Source organism: Vigna unguiculata, chromosome 3 (genome assembly GCF_037176805.1).
Source record: "Vigna unguiculata cultivar grain cowpea cultivar isolate G323 ecotype 2 chromosome 3, ASM3717680v1, whole genome shotgun sequence".
In the NCBI taxonomy this organism is placed as follows: Eukaryota; Viridiplantae; Streptophyta; class Magnoliopsida; order Fabales; family Fabaceae; genus Vigna; species Vigna unguiculata.
This window is the reverse complement of record NC_140794.1, coordinates 15422532-15439744: the sequence shown is the minus strand read 5'-3', so window position 1 is coordinate 15439744 and position 17213 is coordinate 15422532. Positions and strand designations below refer to the sequence as shown.

Sequence of the window (17213 nt, the reverse complement as noted above, 5' to 3'; positions counted from 1 at the left end):
TATTCAATTGTTCTCTTCTCGTGCTGCATAGATCTCTTTCTCTCTCTCTCTCTCTCTCTCTCTCTCTCTCTCGTTTTCACCTTCTTTGTGCCACTATCCACCCTTCTTTGAGCATCCACATTGTTCTTCGTCGCTCAAATGTTGTCACTCTTACCACCGCTTGTGCACTCTGGTTGTAGCTGTTACTTGGTTCTTATGGTTCACATTTGTGTCGTTGTTAGGGTTCACGTTCACGCCACAGTAAGGGTTTGCGTTCGCATAGTTGCTAGGGTTCTCGCTCACCCTACTGCTGGTAGTCTCCGCATCACTCATGGTTTTGTTCGTCGGTCGTTCCTCTGCGCTCGTCAAGTCCGCTACACATACCTCCGCTTTTGTTCTCTTGTGGCTCGTAGATCTTCCTTCTTTAATGCCTCCCTCCTAATCGTTCTTCCTCTCTATTGCCACTCTCCCTCTCGATGGTTTTTTCCCATGGTTCTTCATTTCCTCGTACCAGCATTCTGGGTTAGATGTTGTAGTATTGTATATTTTCTTTTAAATATAATTAACATTTCTTATTTTCAAACTCCTGATAGTATTTAATTTTAAAATGTATTTTTTTAAGTAATTTAAATTATGTTTCAAGGATTTAGAAATATTTACTTGATTCAAACGTGTTGGTATTAAGAATTTTGTTGTGAGGTTTGTTAACCTATATAACAATTTAGTGTAGTAGATAAGTATTTGTCAAGTTTTTTTTAGAACTATATTTATTTAACTTTATTTAGAACATGTTGAATTTTCGTTCTTAATGATTGTAAAATGAGTTGTGAAATTTTATGTAAGAATTGTGGCTTTCAAGGAAACAAATCTAAAATTAAAAAAAAAACACTTAGAATGATGGATGTTTACAAAAATCGTCATTGTTTCATTTTCCCTATTTTGAACTACAATTCTCATTGACCATCATTGTTTTAAGGTTTTGTGACGACTCTAATAACTCTTATCGTTATTTTAAACTTTTAACTACGACTAACACAATGAGGCTTCAAGACCATGATAATATACCCATATCTGTAACGTTCAGCTCCTGTCTTAGCCCTAGCTTTCTGTGTTTTGGTAGTTAGGTTTCTGTTATCAGTAGTTTTTCTTATATATATATATATATATATATATATATATATATATATATGTACTTGTGTAGTTTCTTTCACTACATAAACATACAATATATTTTCTTTTTCCATAAGAAGTTTTTCTCTTTCTCTCTCTTTCCCTTCTGCTTTCGTTACAGACACTGTAAAGTTCAATATGGTATCAGATGTACCCCTTTAATCCTCTTTCTTTCCTTTCTTGGTTTTCTTTACCCTATCTTTCCTCTTCTTTCTTACACCATGATTGAATCAACCCAACCAACCTGTGAATCAACCCAACCAACCCCTCTACCCAGTTACCTTACCTTATACCCCAATGAAAATCCTACAACTCCTCTTGTATCTCCTGTCTTAGAAGATTCAAACTATCATTCCTGATCACGATCGATGCTTACTGCCTTGAATGCCAAGAACAAGGTTGAATTTGTTCTTGGAACTGCTCCTCGACCTGCCACCACATAATCAACATATGCTTTATGGACCCGTTGCAACAACATGGTGATTTCTTGGCTTGTCCATTCAGTATCCCTCTCCATTCATCTCAGTATCTTATGGATGGATAATGTTGCCACTATCTGGAACGACCTACAACACAGATTCTCTCAAGGTGATCGATCACACATTTCAACTCTCCAAATGGATGCTGCAACCCTTTGCCAAGGTGACCTATCTGTTTCTGACTATTTCACAAAACTTCGTATCATATGGGATGAATTGGATAACTTCCGACCCGACCCCATATGCACATGCAAACCCAAATGCTCTTGCATTCTTTCTTCTGTTATTTCTCTCCGTAAGTCTGAAGACCAGTCTATGCAAATTTTACGTGGCCTCAATGACAATTTTCACAACATCAAGACTCACATGTTATTGCTTGAACCTCTACCTCCTGTCACAAAGATTTTCTCCTCTGTCATCCAACAAGAACGCCAATTTGCTGCTGGATCTTTCACTGTGTCTGTTCGACACACACATCAATCTCCATCTACATCATTCAATGCATCACCTAACACTGGAACCAATATTTTTCTTGCTACATCTTCCAATACTTTCAATTACTGCAAACGCCCTGGCCATAATGAATCTGCTTGCTTCCGCAAAAATGGTTTTCCCAACCAAGATGGTAAATCCTCTAAAACACAAATCATCAGGGAAATATGCACCTACTGCAATAGATCGGGCCATACCATTGATATATGTTTCAAAAAACATGGCTATCCTCCCAGACATAAACTTCACTTGGGAAATCACCTCAAGCTCATCACGTCACCTCCCAAGAAACAACTTCTGTTTCCTCAAATTCTACTGGTGATATTCGACTTACTCCTGAACAGTTTCAACTTCTTTCAGATCTTTTTCAAAAATCAGCTACAGTTACGCCCACTGCACAAGTAAACCAAGTTGGATCTATCTCTTCCACTCATTCAATGATTGGTAATGTCCACAACATGACTCTTGCTAATTCTTGGATCATTGACTCCGGAGCTACAGATCATATCTGTACATCTTTACGTCATTTCATTTCTTATAAACGCATCACCCCCATCTATATCAATCTTCCTAATGGTTCCACTGTTTTTTTACACTATACTGACACTATTGCTTTTCACACCAACTTTCAATTACGTGATGTTCTTTATGTCCCTCAATTCTCTTTCAATCTTCTTTCTGTTTCTAAAATAGTTAACTCTCTTCACTTTGATCTCACTTTTTCTTCTTCTGGTTGTATGATACAGGATGTGAAAACCAAAGAGAAGATTGGTTTAGTTAAAGTTCATGCTGGTTTATATGTACTAACCCATGCGGCTTTTACTTCTTCTCATTCTTTATGTAATACTGCACCTACTACTTTATGGCACTCCCGCTTAGGCCATCCCTCCCATGAAAGATTACGTTTGTTACATCAAAAATACTCTTACATTGTTGCTGAAAATCTTGACACTTGTGATGTTTGTCATAGATCAAAACAAAGAAAACTCCCTTTTTTCCACTTAGTACATCTCGCACTTTAAAACCTTTTGATCTCATACATATTGACATTTGGGGACCATGTTCTGCACCCATAAATGGTTTTAAATATTTTCTTACTATCGTTGATGATTGTACACGTTATACTTGGCTCATTCCTATGATTGCTAAATCTGAAACTCGAAAACATGTTTCTGACTTTGTTACCTGCATCCATACTCAATTTCAAACTGTTATTAAAGTTATTCGAATAGACAATGGTTATGAATTTCTCATGCATGCTTTTTACACTAAATATGGCATTATTCACCAAACTTCATGCACTTATACTCCTGAACAAAACGGTATTGGGGAACGCAAACACCAACATATTCTTAATGTCACTCGTGCTCTCCTTTTCCAAGCTCACTTATCTCATAATTTTTTGTGCTTTGCAGCTCAACATGTTGTTTTATTAATCAATTGCATACCAACACCTTTGCTAAAAATGACACTCCTTATGAACGCTTATATGGTTCTCTATATGATCTTTCTCTGCTTCGTATATTTGGTTTTTTATGCTATATATATCAACTCATTCTGTGAAACGCACAAAACTTGGCAGCAGAGCTATTTCAGGAATCTTTTTGGGTTTCAAACCCTACACTAAAGGCTATTTGTTTCTTAATTTAAACATTCACCAAATTGATATATCACGTCATGTCATTTTCCATGAACACACATTTCCTTATTTTGTCATCACTCGTAACTCACCTGATCACAATTCCCTTTCCCTTCCCACCCCTGCACATTACATGCATGATTTCACTGTCCTTTATCAAACTACACGTACACATGTTGATGATACTCCACATGGCCCCTCTACTACACCTACCATGGATAATGCTTCCGTTTTACCTGACACCGTTCCACCATCTGCTACTACCCCAAATTCCACTACCATCATTGATCCACCACGACAGTCTAACAGACAACGAAAGGTCCCTTCTTATCTTAATGATTTCCACACTCACACTACTGTTAGATACCCCATTACTCAATACTTAAATTATAGTCAACTTTCTCCCTCTTTTAAACATATTATATTGTCTATATCTTCCACTAATACACCACATAGTTACACTCATGCTTAAAAGGATCCTCGATGGGTTCAAGCAATGCAGGATGAATTACAAGCCTTAGCAGATAACAACACATGGGTTCTCATAGATTTACCACCTGGAAAAACTGCCATTGGCTGTCGTTGGGTGTACAAGGTTAAACATCATTCTGATGGATCCATTGAACGCTTCAAAGCCCGACTGGTGGCCAAAGGACACAACCAGCTTGAGGGACTCGATTTTCTCGACACCTTCGCACCCGTTGCCAAGCTCACCACTCTTCGCCTGTTACTTGCCCTAGCTACATCTCAACACTGGATAATAAAACAGCTTGATGTAAACAACGCTTTTCTCCACGGTGATCTTCACGAGGAGGTCTATATGAAACTTCACCCGGGTTTTCATTCCCCTCATCCCTCCAAAGTCTGCAAATTGCAACGTTCCCTCTATGGTCTCAAACAAGCAAGGCGCTAATGGTATGCCAAGCTCTCTTCCTTTCTTTTATCTAACAATTACATATGTTGCTCTGCTGATCACTCCTTATTTCTCAACCATACTAATCAATCTCTTACTGGTATCCTTGTCTATGTCGATGACGTTATGCTCACGGGAAATAACGCTCAAGAAATCACCCGCATCACTACTCTGCTTCACTCACACTTCCGTATCAAAAAGCTCGGTGATCTTACCTATTTTCTAGGTTTTGAAATTTCAAGCAACTCCACTGGTCTTCACCTCAGTCAATGCAAGTATACCCTTGATCTGCTTCATGAAACAGGCATGCTGAATAGTGCCCCTGCTCCTACTCCAATGGCCCAAACATCTCGCCTACAACCTGATGGCCACCTCTTGATGATAATGCTGCTTCCTCCTTCAGAAGACTCATAGGTCGCCTGATCTATATCACCAACACCCATCCTGTTATCGCTTTTGCTGTCAACAATCTCAGCCAGTTTGTTTCTGCCCCTACCACCTCTCATCAACAAGCCGCACATCGTATCCTCCGCTATTTAAAAGGTACTCCTGGTCAGGGTCTCTTCTTCCACACCAACACATATCTTCATCTTAATGCTTATAGTGACTATGATTGGGCATCTTGTCCTTCAACACGCAAATCTGTAACCGGCTTCTCTATCCATCTTGGACATTCCCTCATATCATGGAAATCCAAGAAGCAACAAACCATCTCCCGCAACAGCTCTGAAGCTGAATATCGTGCACTCGCTTCCACTGCGTGTGAAATTCAGTGGTTGACGTACATTCTTCAGGACTTCAAGCTTCCTTTCACACTTCCTGCAACCCTTTATTGCGACAACCACTCTGCTATTCAAATCGCCTCCAACCAAGTATATCATGAACGAACAAAGCACATCGAAATTGATTGTCACCTTATACGCGAGAAGATCAATCATGGCTTGATTAAACTCCTCCCTATCTCCTCCTCCTCCCAAGTTGCAAACATTTTTACTAAGCCTCTACCCCACAGACCTTCCATATACATCATTCCAAGCTGGGAATGAAAAACATCTATTCCCAGCTTGAGGGGGGCTGATAATATACCCATATCTGTAACGTTCAGCTCCTGCTCTTAGCCCTAGCTTTCTGTGTTTTGGTAGTTAGGTTTCTGTTATCATTACTTTTTCTTATATATATATATATATACTTGTATAGTTTCTTTCACTACATAAACATACAATATATTTTCTTTTTCCATAAGAAGTTTTTCTCTCTCTCTTTCTCTTTTGCTTTCGTTACAGACACTGTAAAGTTCAATAGACCATTGTTATATGTCTATTTTAACCGTCATTGAAAGCCCAATGCAGTAATGTATAAATTTCAATACAACCTTTGAATCTTGTTCGCTTGAAAGAACTTTGGAAAATTGTATAAGCAAGTGATGAGAAAATCTCGGTGTAATTCGCTTTATATGATCGTAAAAGTTATCTCAAATGTTTAAAATGAGTCTCTATTTATAGAGTTTTGAAAATTCTGTTTTAAACAAAGTTAGTCACAATTAATTGATTAAATCAAACTTCTAATCAATTATTTTAACATAATTTTGAAGAGAAATTACAACATCTCTCTAATATAATTATTAAACAAAATAATCAATCACACATGCGCTTCATTAAGTATTCAAAACATGTTTAATAAGTTATTTAAATATTTTAATCAATCACTAGTGCAAAAAATGTATTTAACTATGCATAATATGTTATACACTTTTATAAGAAAACAAAGCCTTTAAAAACACAGGGACATTTTGAAAGTTGTTGGCACTATTATAGGTAATGGTTCTAGGTTAAACTGAAATCTACACTTGGACTGCATAAGTATAGGCTTCGGTACTCTAAAAGAATCTCATACAAATATTAGATTGGTAAGAACTTCAATCTTATAAACTTTATTTCTTAAATAAGTGTATTCTACCTAGTTCCCTATTTTATAATGTATTTGTTGGACGTGGCATGTTGGTATAAACTCCCACAACTAAAAAGCTAATATGGTAATCACTCAAGGTAAGCTATTTTAATCCAGTTATAATTGTTGAATCTTTTTCTTCTTAGTTATACGAAAAACTGAAGCTGGTTTTAAATATTTTTAAATTATTTTGAGCAATGATAAAGAATAAGTTTTAGTTATTTAGATAACCGTAGTGGTTATATGAAGAACCAAAGCCCTTGCTTTATGTTTTTAAATATTTTTGAATTATTTTGAATAATGGTAAACAATAGACTTCAATTATTTAGAGAATCAAAGTATATAATCACAATAGGTTTGGTTATACAAAGAAGCAAAACCTATTTGCTAAGGTATAGGTTTCCGTTATCTCGCGGGGCAGTGTCTATTTTTTTGTTTTCTGATTTTAAATATTTGTGAAATATTTTAGATTTTAATCAATTTAGCGATCAAAGTCTAATATTAAAGTATAGGCTTCAATTAAGAATAAGACTAAGACCCTCCTTTTTTAATATTAATATATTAATATACTTGGATTAAAGAATAAAAGTATATCATTAAAAAAAAATTGACGTCAAATGACTTCACTCGGTGAATTATAATATTGAGATATTGAAAAACACTTAAAACATTTAATTGGTTATAAAACTTGATAATCTCGATTACTCGATTATGAAACCTTTCAAAAGCAAGTTTATATTATATTTACTTCTTAGTAAAATAAAAATATTAGCGCTTAGAAAAATTAACACTAACTTCATATATTTATCATAACTAAGTAAACAAAATATAAAGAATTGTAATACCCTTATATTGTCCCTCATATCTTATTTAAAAAATTAAATATTATCCATACAAATATTTATACGTAATTAATTTGAATATTTGTCATCAATATTAGGACGTGTCTTAATAATATTCAGAAATACATATTTATTTGATATTGCTATTCTTAGGAAGATTTTAAGAAATAAAATCATTAATAATAATAAAATTATCAAACCAATTTGTGGGTAACATTTCTGGTATATCAAATTATCCAATAAAATTTTTTTAGTTTTCATCTAATAATTTCATCAATTTCATCTTAAAAAACCTTATAGTTGTGCTACACTAGCATGCATTAATACAATTTTATAGGAAATTAAATATTTAGAAGAAAATACTCTACACTGGTATGCATCAATAGACTAATTGAAATTAACTCGTCACGCAGAGTATTTTAAAAAAATATTTAATATAAAGAAAAAAAAATATAAATCAATGTGATAAATAATTGAAATTTGTGTTTTATTTTTCTGTTAAATATTTTTTTATTAAATAATAAATACGTTATTTAGCTTGATTATTAATTTAAAATTATATCTTCTTAATTTATATTTTATATTCTTAATACTAAATTAACAATAAGGACTAAAAATATTAGAAATTTAAAAATAAAAAAATGACATAAACTAGAAAAGTGACATAAACTAAAAAAAATATTATTTACTTAGAATACATATAAGCCTTATCTATTCTATTTTTTTTATACGTAGACTAAAACATTAGTGAGTTGTTAAAGAAATGATGTCAAAGAGAAGGCAACTTAAAACACAAGAAAGAAATTGAGCGTAATTTTTACAACAATTTCGATATAACAGAAATTAATGTAAATAGTGAAAATAAGAGAAAAGAAAATGCAAATACAGAGAAGGATATTTGGCATGTCCTTGGCGCGTTTTCAAACTTGGGATAGTTGACAATGAGAGTTTCGTTACACATCAGAAACTGCAAAGTGTACTTACAAGAAAAATTACTACATCAGAATTGCAAAGTTGGAAGAGTTCATGGTGAAAATTCATGAAAATTTCAGCTTCTGCCACAAACAAACCGTAGTAAACGGCAAGTATGAAACGAGAAATAGCAGAAATTTCTGTGCATATTACCATTTCCATGCATTAATGAATGCATGGTTGGTTATAAATATAGCCTCATTGCTATGTTTTATCGACATTAAGGAGTGTTTGTAGAATTCATACACAAAAGCAACACCGATTTGAATTACTTAGGCATTGTAGAATGAATTCTCAGAAGCGAATTCAGGATGTTATTGCTCCCACAACAAGGCCTCCCTCTGAGAGTAGCAACTCCAAAACTTCAACCTCTGATCGCAAAACCATTCAGAATGTTCTCATCCATACAACAAGACCACCTCCTAAGACTACTACCTCCAAACCCCCAACAACTGGGCGCAAATGATTTCAAACGCCTTTAATTATATATAATCCAATTGAAGATTCATTGGTTATATATATCGAATTACAAGTTTTATTGAAGGCCAAGGAAGCACGTACTTGTATTTAGGGATCCAAAAATAATACATCAACTCAGCTACTGTGTTTGTTTTATTGCATTTGTTGGTTTATTCCATCACAGCATAAATGTTCTTGTATTCATAACAAAATGTTAAGCCTTACAATGGTGTCTATTATATTATTTGTTTCATTGAAAAGAATTTTCTTTCACTAAAATTTATAATAAATCTTTGGGATTAGGAATGGTAACAGGGTTGGATGGAGACGGGTTTTGCTATCACATACTCATCTCTATAAAAACAATTCATCCATATCTCAACTGATATCAAATTTTTGTCTCATCTCCATCTTCACCGGATAATGGGTATACCGTACCCATTTTCTTTCTGTTTCAATATTAATTAAGTTTTATAAAATAATAAAAAATTACGATAAATAATTCACAATATTATCAAATATTAAATATTGAGTTGAGGGTTATTTTTTCGATGTCAAATATTTAGAAAGAAATTATAATTGTATAAGTCTCAAATTAGAATACCAAATAAAATTTCATAAGAACTAAAACATTTATTAAATTTACAAACATTAATATAACTTAGTTGATAAATTTAAAAAATATTTAAAAAATACATAAAAGGAAGACAAATGTAAGACCTACTTATATTTTTATACCCTTATTTTAAAGGGGCTGCCCCAATCAGTTGGGCCTAGGACAGGCCCAAAGGGGACCAAGGACCCTAAACTGCCCTAACCCTACTCATTCTTCTCACTCTCAGAAAACAGCAGCCTTGCTCCTCTCTTCACTTCCAAAACTATGCTTTGTTAGGGTTTAGAGCTCACTCGTACTCAAGTTAGCTCAACCAATTTCTACTCCACGTAAGTTGCTCCTTAGCTCGTACTAGTTCCCTCTAGCCTTATTGTTCGTGTTTCCTCTGAGGCTCATTTTAATGACCTCATTCTGTTACGTCCAGCTATTTTTCCAACTCGCTAAGTCATTCCCGTAGTTGTGGTGCTCACTGTTTGGGCATTCGAGTCTTTTGGCTAGCTTTTCCAAGTAAGGGGAACTAGGGCCTACTGGTTTGCTTTGATTTTTGTTTGCTTTGCTCTATATTTGCGATTATATGGCTGAAGTGCTACTGTTAATGTATGGATAATGTTATATGGCTGTTTGGGTATGAATGTGTGGCTGTTGCAGGAAGAACAGTGGCGAGATCTGTCATTTTTTCCCAAGCGAGCCTGTCTCACCTAGGTGAGACTTGCAGAAACAGGCTCAAGTTCACACTTGAGCTTTCGCTCAGGCGAAGAGCTCTCGTTTTAAGCGAGGCACTACCTCGCTCAGGCGAGAGAGACTCGTCTAAGCGAGAATGCGTGAGGGTTTGAGGCACGTCGCTGCAGTTGCGACCTAGGCGAGGGACCTCACCTTTGGGCGAGAGGGGCTCGCCTAAGCGAGAAAGTGTAGAAGGCCACTATTCCTGTTTGTCGAGCTCTCACCTAGGCGAAAGGAGCTCACCTGAGCGAGAGACCCTCTCGCTTGAGCAAGACCTTTCTACCTGAGCGATGAGCTAGGCGAGAATGCGTTCTGTCCTATTTATTTCTCTACTCTTGGATGAATGTCACATGTTTAGTTGAATTACTGTATTAAAGCATGTTTTGAGTGATGTTGCATGTATGGAATGGTTCATGGGTTGAATATGATGAGTTTTGTATGATTTTGGCATGGAATATGAATGAAGGTTGGTTATAAGTGTTGGCATGAGTTTGGTATGCATGACAAGTACACTCTTGGTTGGTGAAACATGATTTGTATGTGGTTAGGGCGTAATTCCACGATAGTTTCGTGGTGGTGCCTCATTGGTTAGGGCATAATTCCATGAGCCTCTAGGTGAGACCTCATGGTGGTGCCTCAGTTGGTCGAGACGTAATTCCATGACCCTTGTTAGTGGGAGTTCATGGTGGTGCCCCATTTATATAATTTAGTAAAGATTCAAGGTAAGGATTGCATCTTGACACTCTAAAGAGTCAGTTAGTCTCACATAGAGCGTACTGACTCGAGTGGTGAGAGTAGCATGAGGCTTAGAACTCATTAAGGGCTAACCTTATGTGTGGAGGGTGAGACACTGGAACAATTAGCTCGGTAGAGCAGCTCAGTAGAGCAGTAAAGACCACCACAAGTGCAAGCATCTATTGAATCCGACTAATTATATTTATCTGGATGAGTCGCGTATGAGTCTTAGTGTATTGAGTGCAAGTTATAACATGATTGATTGACATTTGCGTCGTGGACTGTGAAATTGTATGTAATTGTATGATAAACTATTTTCGACTCTAGCTTACCCTTTTGTTTGTTGTATGTTCTGTTTGTGTGATTTTCTCTTTTTGCGATGATCATCAATTTATTGATGTGAGCAGATGGGAGAAATCCTCGTGGTTAATAGGGGAATGGTGACTCCGCTGCATATCCCGCCTGGGCTGGATTCCGCTTATTTGGGCTTTCCTTTTAGGGCTATAACCCATGTATTGACTTGTCTTTTAATCTTAATTTGATTACTATTAAACTTTATACCCTGTCTTGTATTGGCATCGTGGTGTGCCTCAGGATTCCATTTTAAGTACCTTGGGTATCTTTAAGGAGTGATTTCATACTCCGCATATTGGCTCCTTATATTATTCTGTGTAATATTCCATTTACTATGTTATTATTTAAATGGGGGTGTTACAACGAATATTCAAATTAAAATATATTTTAATTGTCGATTTACTTTAATTTTTTAAATTTTAATGAATATTTTTTTTATACACTAATAAAAGTTATAATCCATCATTTGATCAAAATCACGAAAAGTACTAATATTATAAACTAATAATAATAAAATTTTAACATAAATCTTGTATCTTTTGAATTATAATATATGTTGGATGGTAATATACAAAAATTCATGGCAATTATATTAACTTTTTATATTGTAGTAAATAAAATTTATTTATATAACTATACTGAATAAACTACGATATGATTGATAATGAATTAGAAAACAATTTAATATAAATTAAATCTATTTTGAACAGTATTTGTGTAATGTAAGTATAGTGTTTTTAAAGAATCATAAATTTAGCTTTTAATTTTACAAAGTAATTAGTTTTAAATAACCTTGAAATTAAGTTGCATTGAGAAAATATTGAGAAAATACCGGAGGAACGAACGAATGCATACGTAATAAGAATTAACATTTTTTAATCCCAAATCTCGATAACAAAGGTTGTATATCTAAATCTTTATTTTTATATATATATATATATATATATATATATATATATATATATATATATATATATATATATATATATAAACTCTGAAATGATAAACGGTATAATATATAGCTATTTTGAAAATAACAATCAATATCTATTCATATACTATATCAAATAAGTTATCTAAAGAATATATCAAGAATTCAGGATAGGACAATAACTTAAGATAATTTATTTCTTATAGCGAATATCTGATAAAATAGATTTTGAAAAGGCAAACTAAATAAGATTAAAGGGAGCAAAAAAAAAAAATATAGGATTGATAAAGAACTAACTCTTTTTATTTATCTCTTGGTTAACAATTTGAATATTATCCAATTATATCTAAATACATTTTTTCTTTATTTGGTTGAAGATATAAATAGTTATTTTTTATTAGATAAAATTAATTTAATTTGAATGTTATAAATATAATTATTTAAAATCTTATGTACATTTATGAGATAAAATTAATTTAATTTTTACATACTAAAAAGAAGAATATTTATATTATTGTTTAATATAAAAAAGATAAATATCTTATTTTATTAATAATTGTTTTAAAATAAAATTATTTCATGACAGTTATTTTAATACTTTATTATCAATACACATATATTATTTTTTAAATATCATTATCTTAAGAAAATAAAATAAAATATATGTTTCTAACTTTAATTTTATAAATGACTAAATAATTAGGTATAACAAAAGAAAAAAAACTAATATATAAAAAAGTTAATAATTTAATATAAATCATTCTTTAACATAATAAATATGTTGAAAATATGATAAAAAAACTTTTAATAATTGTTAAAATGTGTGTTAGGTAGGACACACCTCAAAAAAAATATTTATTTATGACAAAAATGTGTCTAAAAACATAGATTAAATGAACTAATTATTTTTTATTTTATAAAGAAACTAATTTTTGAAATAATTTTTAGTAATGTATATCATAGTTTAAGTTGATTAAGAAAAAAATTCATATGGGAAGTAATTTCTTGTATGGTAGTATAAATAATTTGTATTCTTAATAAATATATATTATTTATTTAAATAATATCATTTTAAGAAGTAAAAATAAAACATATTTTTCTAGATTTAATTTTATTAAATGATCAAGTAAGTAGAAATCATAAGAGAATAAAATTAAAAATAAAAAATATGTAGAAAATAATTAATACTTTAATATAAGTTATTATTTAATAAAATATAAAATGACCTAGTAATTAGAAATTATAAAAAGATAAAACTAAGAATAAAAAGAATATAAAACAAAGGAAATTATATTTTAATTATAAGTTAGTCTTTAATAAAAAAATATATCGAAAATACATTAGAATTTTTTATAGTGATGATTAAAATACGTGTAAAAACATATATAAAAAAATTATTTATTTATTTTAAAATTCATTAAAATTCTAATAAAATAATTTTTTCAAATGCATATCATGGGTTAACTTGATTAACAAAATAAGTTCAACTTTATACGTAATTGAAATTTTAGAGATTGATATAAAAATTTTTGAGGAAGTAAAAGTTCTATTTAATTTAATAACTAAAATAATAATTTATTAGATATTAAATGATAGAGTAGAAATATATTTCAATCTTTACAGTAAATCAGTTTAAAAACAAATGAAATAGATAGAAGAGTAAAATAACTTTTTAAAGAAATAATTTTTTATATGGCACTACATCATAAAAATAAAAAATAAAAAAAATAGTATAATAAAATTCATAATTTAAATATAAGATATTCTTTAATAATTTATAAAATAACCGATTAATTATAAATTATAAAAGGATATAAATTAAAAATAAAAAAAATAGTACAAGTAAATTAGTTTAAAAATAAATTAAATAAATAAAGAAGTAAAATAGATTCTATATAATGTGACAGAAAAATAAATATAAATATAAATAAATAAAATTAAAAAATAAATAAATAGATAAAAAAGTAAAATAACTGATGTGATAATAAAATAAATATAAAAAAAAAAAGAAAGTGTCAAATAACTAAAAAACTATTTTTTTTAAACAATTGTGAATAAAATAAAAAGGATAATAGAATAAATTTTGTAATATCTAATTTTCTAATATTATAACATACTAGAAATTAAATTGCATAAAGAAAATAAGTTGCATAAAAGAAAATACCAGTGGAGAATCCATTAAGAATTAACATTTTTTAATTGCGATAACATACTATTTAGATTTAAATGTAAACCTTTTTCTTTTATAATTTCCAAATTCGCTCTCATATATATATATATTCTCATTCTCAATAAATATATATCTACAATCATTTATATCAATAACAACTATTTTTTAAATAATTTATTTTGAGAACAAAGGCAATCACAATATATAAAAATTCAAATCTATCACTATATTATATGAGATAATTTATATAGAGAAGAATTCAGGATAGGGGAATAACTTATAGATAAAATCTCATAAACTCTAAAAAGATAATGCATCTTTTCTCATGTATTATCATTTATAACAATAACTATTTTTAGAAAAAATCCAATCACAATATATAAAAGTTAAAATCTATGAATATATATTATATGAAATAAGTTATCCAAAGAATTTAAGATAAATAACCGTACACTATAAAAGGGTGAGCGTACTTTGCATTAGGTACAATGCTATGAGATTTTGCATAATTGGAAGAAGAGAAGAATAGAAGAAAAGCATGGGCATTCCTTCTGGTGGTTCCATTGTGACGCGATCGGTGTGGGCCTTCAACCTTGAAGAGGAGTTCGTGCTGATCCGTTCATTCATCGCCTCCAATCCTCTCACTCTGGCCAGCATAGACACAGAATTTCCCGGCGTGATCTTTCACTCCAACTCCGATCACCGGCAACCACAAGATAATTACGCCGTAATGAAAGCTAACGTGGAATGTCTGCATCTGATCCAAGTCGGTCTCACTCTTTCAGACAGCGATGGAAACCTTCCAAATTTTGAATCCTCTCATCAATTCATATGGGAATTCAACTTTCGGGAGTTCGACCTCTCACGCGATCCTCACGCGTGTGAGTCCATTGCACTCCTTAAACGCCAAGGCATCGATTTTGAAAGAAATCAAAGATTCGGTGTAGACATTGGTCGGTTTGTGGAGCTGTTGATGTACTCCGGACTGCTTTGTAACAGTAAGATTGAATGGATCACTTTCCATGGTGCCTCTGACTTTGCGTATCTTGTGAAGGCATTGACTTACAAATTTTATCCAACACAACCGCTGTTGCCTGTCAACTTGTCACACTTTCTGCGCTGCGTTAAATATTTCTTTAGAGGGACAATATACGACGTTAAACATATGATCAAGTTTTGTCCCGATCTTTACGGTGGTTTGGATCGAGTTTGTGACTCTCTGCATTTGGACCGTGCTGTTGGTAAAAGTCATCAAGCTGGCTCCGACAGTTTACTCACTCTTCACGCTTTCAACAAAATTAAGAATATCTATTTCTCTGAACCCTCTCATTCTCATATTCTGCAATACACTGATGTCTTGTATGGGTTAGAACTCTTTTGATATATATTCAAACTATTATTACTTTTGTCTCCCTTCTCATGTATTTTTCTCTTAGAATAAATTGTAATCTTCTTTTCATTATCATTTTTGTATTTCATTTAATTTCTGTATTTTAATCGGGTTTGGTGACACAAAAATAAAAAATTATAGTTTCACAAAAAACTTTTTGACAAACTTTAACAATTTTTTTTTTACATTAAATTTTACTTTTTATTTTTAACCTTTTATTTTTAAGTTTTTCCCTTTAGTCAGAAAAAAGACAAAAAAATTGTCAAATTTGTTAGAAATTTTTTTGTGAAAATATCATTCTCCACAAAAATACACATTAAAATAATAAAGTGTTAAAAGATATTTTAAGATAAGAGACCTACTAGAAAATTATTTATTATCTTTAGATTTGGTTGAAGATATATACTATTAATGGGTGATATATAACACGTAAATAATTTAAATAATTTACTGTTTTTAATTAAGGTAAGTTATTCATCAACCGTCAACAAAATAAATTTTGATTGAAGTAATTTTCACATGTAAAGTTATTTTAGATACTTGTATTTTAACATTTTTATGATCGTAAACATAATATAATATAAATTAAATTAAATTTATTTTTAACAATATTTCTCTTTTATAATAGTTTTTTTCAACAAGCATAAATTTAGCTTTTACTTTACAAACTACTTAGTTTTAAATAAACTCAAAAGTACGTTGCATAAGAAAATACCAAATTATTGACGAATGCCTAAGAAAATACCAATTTTTTTTAAGTGATTTATTTTAAAAAGAATCCAAATTTATCAATATATTATATCAAATACTTTAGGATCTAGGATAAAAAAAATGTCTTAAGATAATTTATAAGATAAAAGTATACGGTGCAAAGTAAGAGTAAATAAGATAAGAGGATGTAAAACCAAATTTATTATTTATATAAATATTGTAATGATATTTTTATTAAAATCTGACTTTTTTTATTTATTATATTATTGTATTTTATTAATTCACATGTTTTGAGAATCCATATTCTTTTTATAAGATTAAATCTAATTATTATAATTTTTTTACAAAAAAAGTTAAGTATTTAAAACTAATATGTTATACTAATATTTATATTCAAATTTATTACAAAATCATTATTAACAAAATAAGGGTTGATAATATATAATATGTAAAAAATGATTTTTAATAAAAAATATGAGTATAATATTTATATAAATAATAATTTTTTTGAGGACAATATTGTTTCATTTTGAAAAAAATTCGGATTAAATTGAATCAAAGAGACATTTATATGAACTAAATTCAAATCAAGATAATGACATTTGACACTAACTGCGACAACTACAAAAAAATCACGACGGAACGACGAACAAAAATCATTTTAAAATATCTAAAATTTTTTACAAGGGAGTTGCCA

General features: G+C 31.1%; 1 pseudogene; it reads left to right on the top strand.

Annotated features, from left to right (window-relative positions):
- The first annotated feature begins 14929 nt into the window (after nucleotides 1-14929).
- Nucleotides 14930-15823, top strand: LOC114175080 (putative CCR4-associated factor 1 homolog 11 pseudogene; annotated as a pseudogene).
- Nucleotides 15824-17213: the final 1390 nt, after the last annotated feature.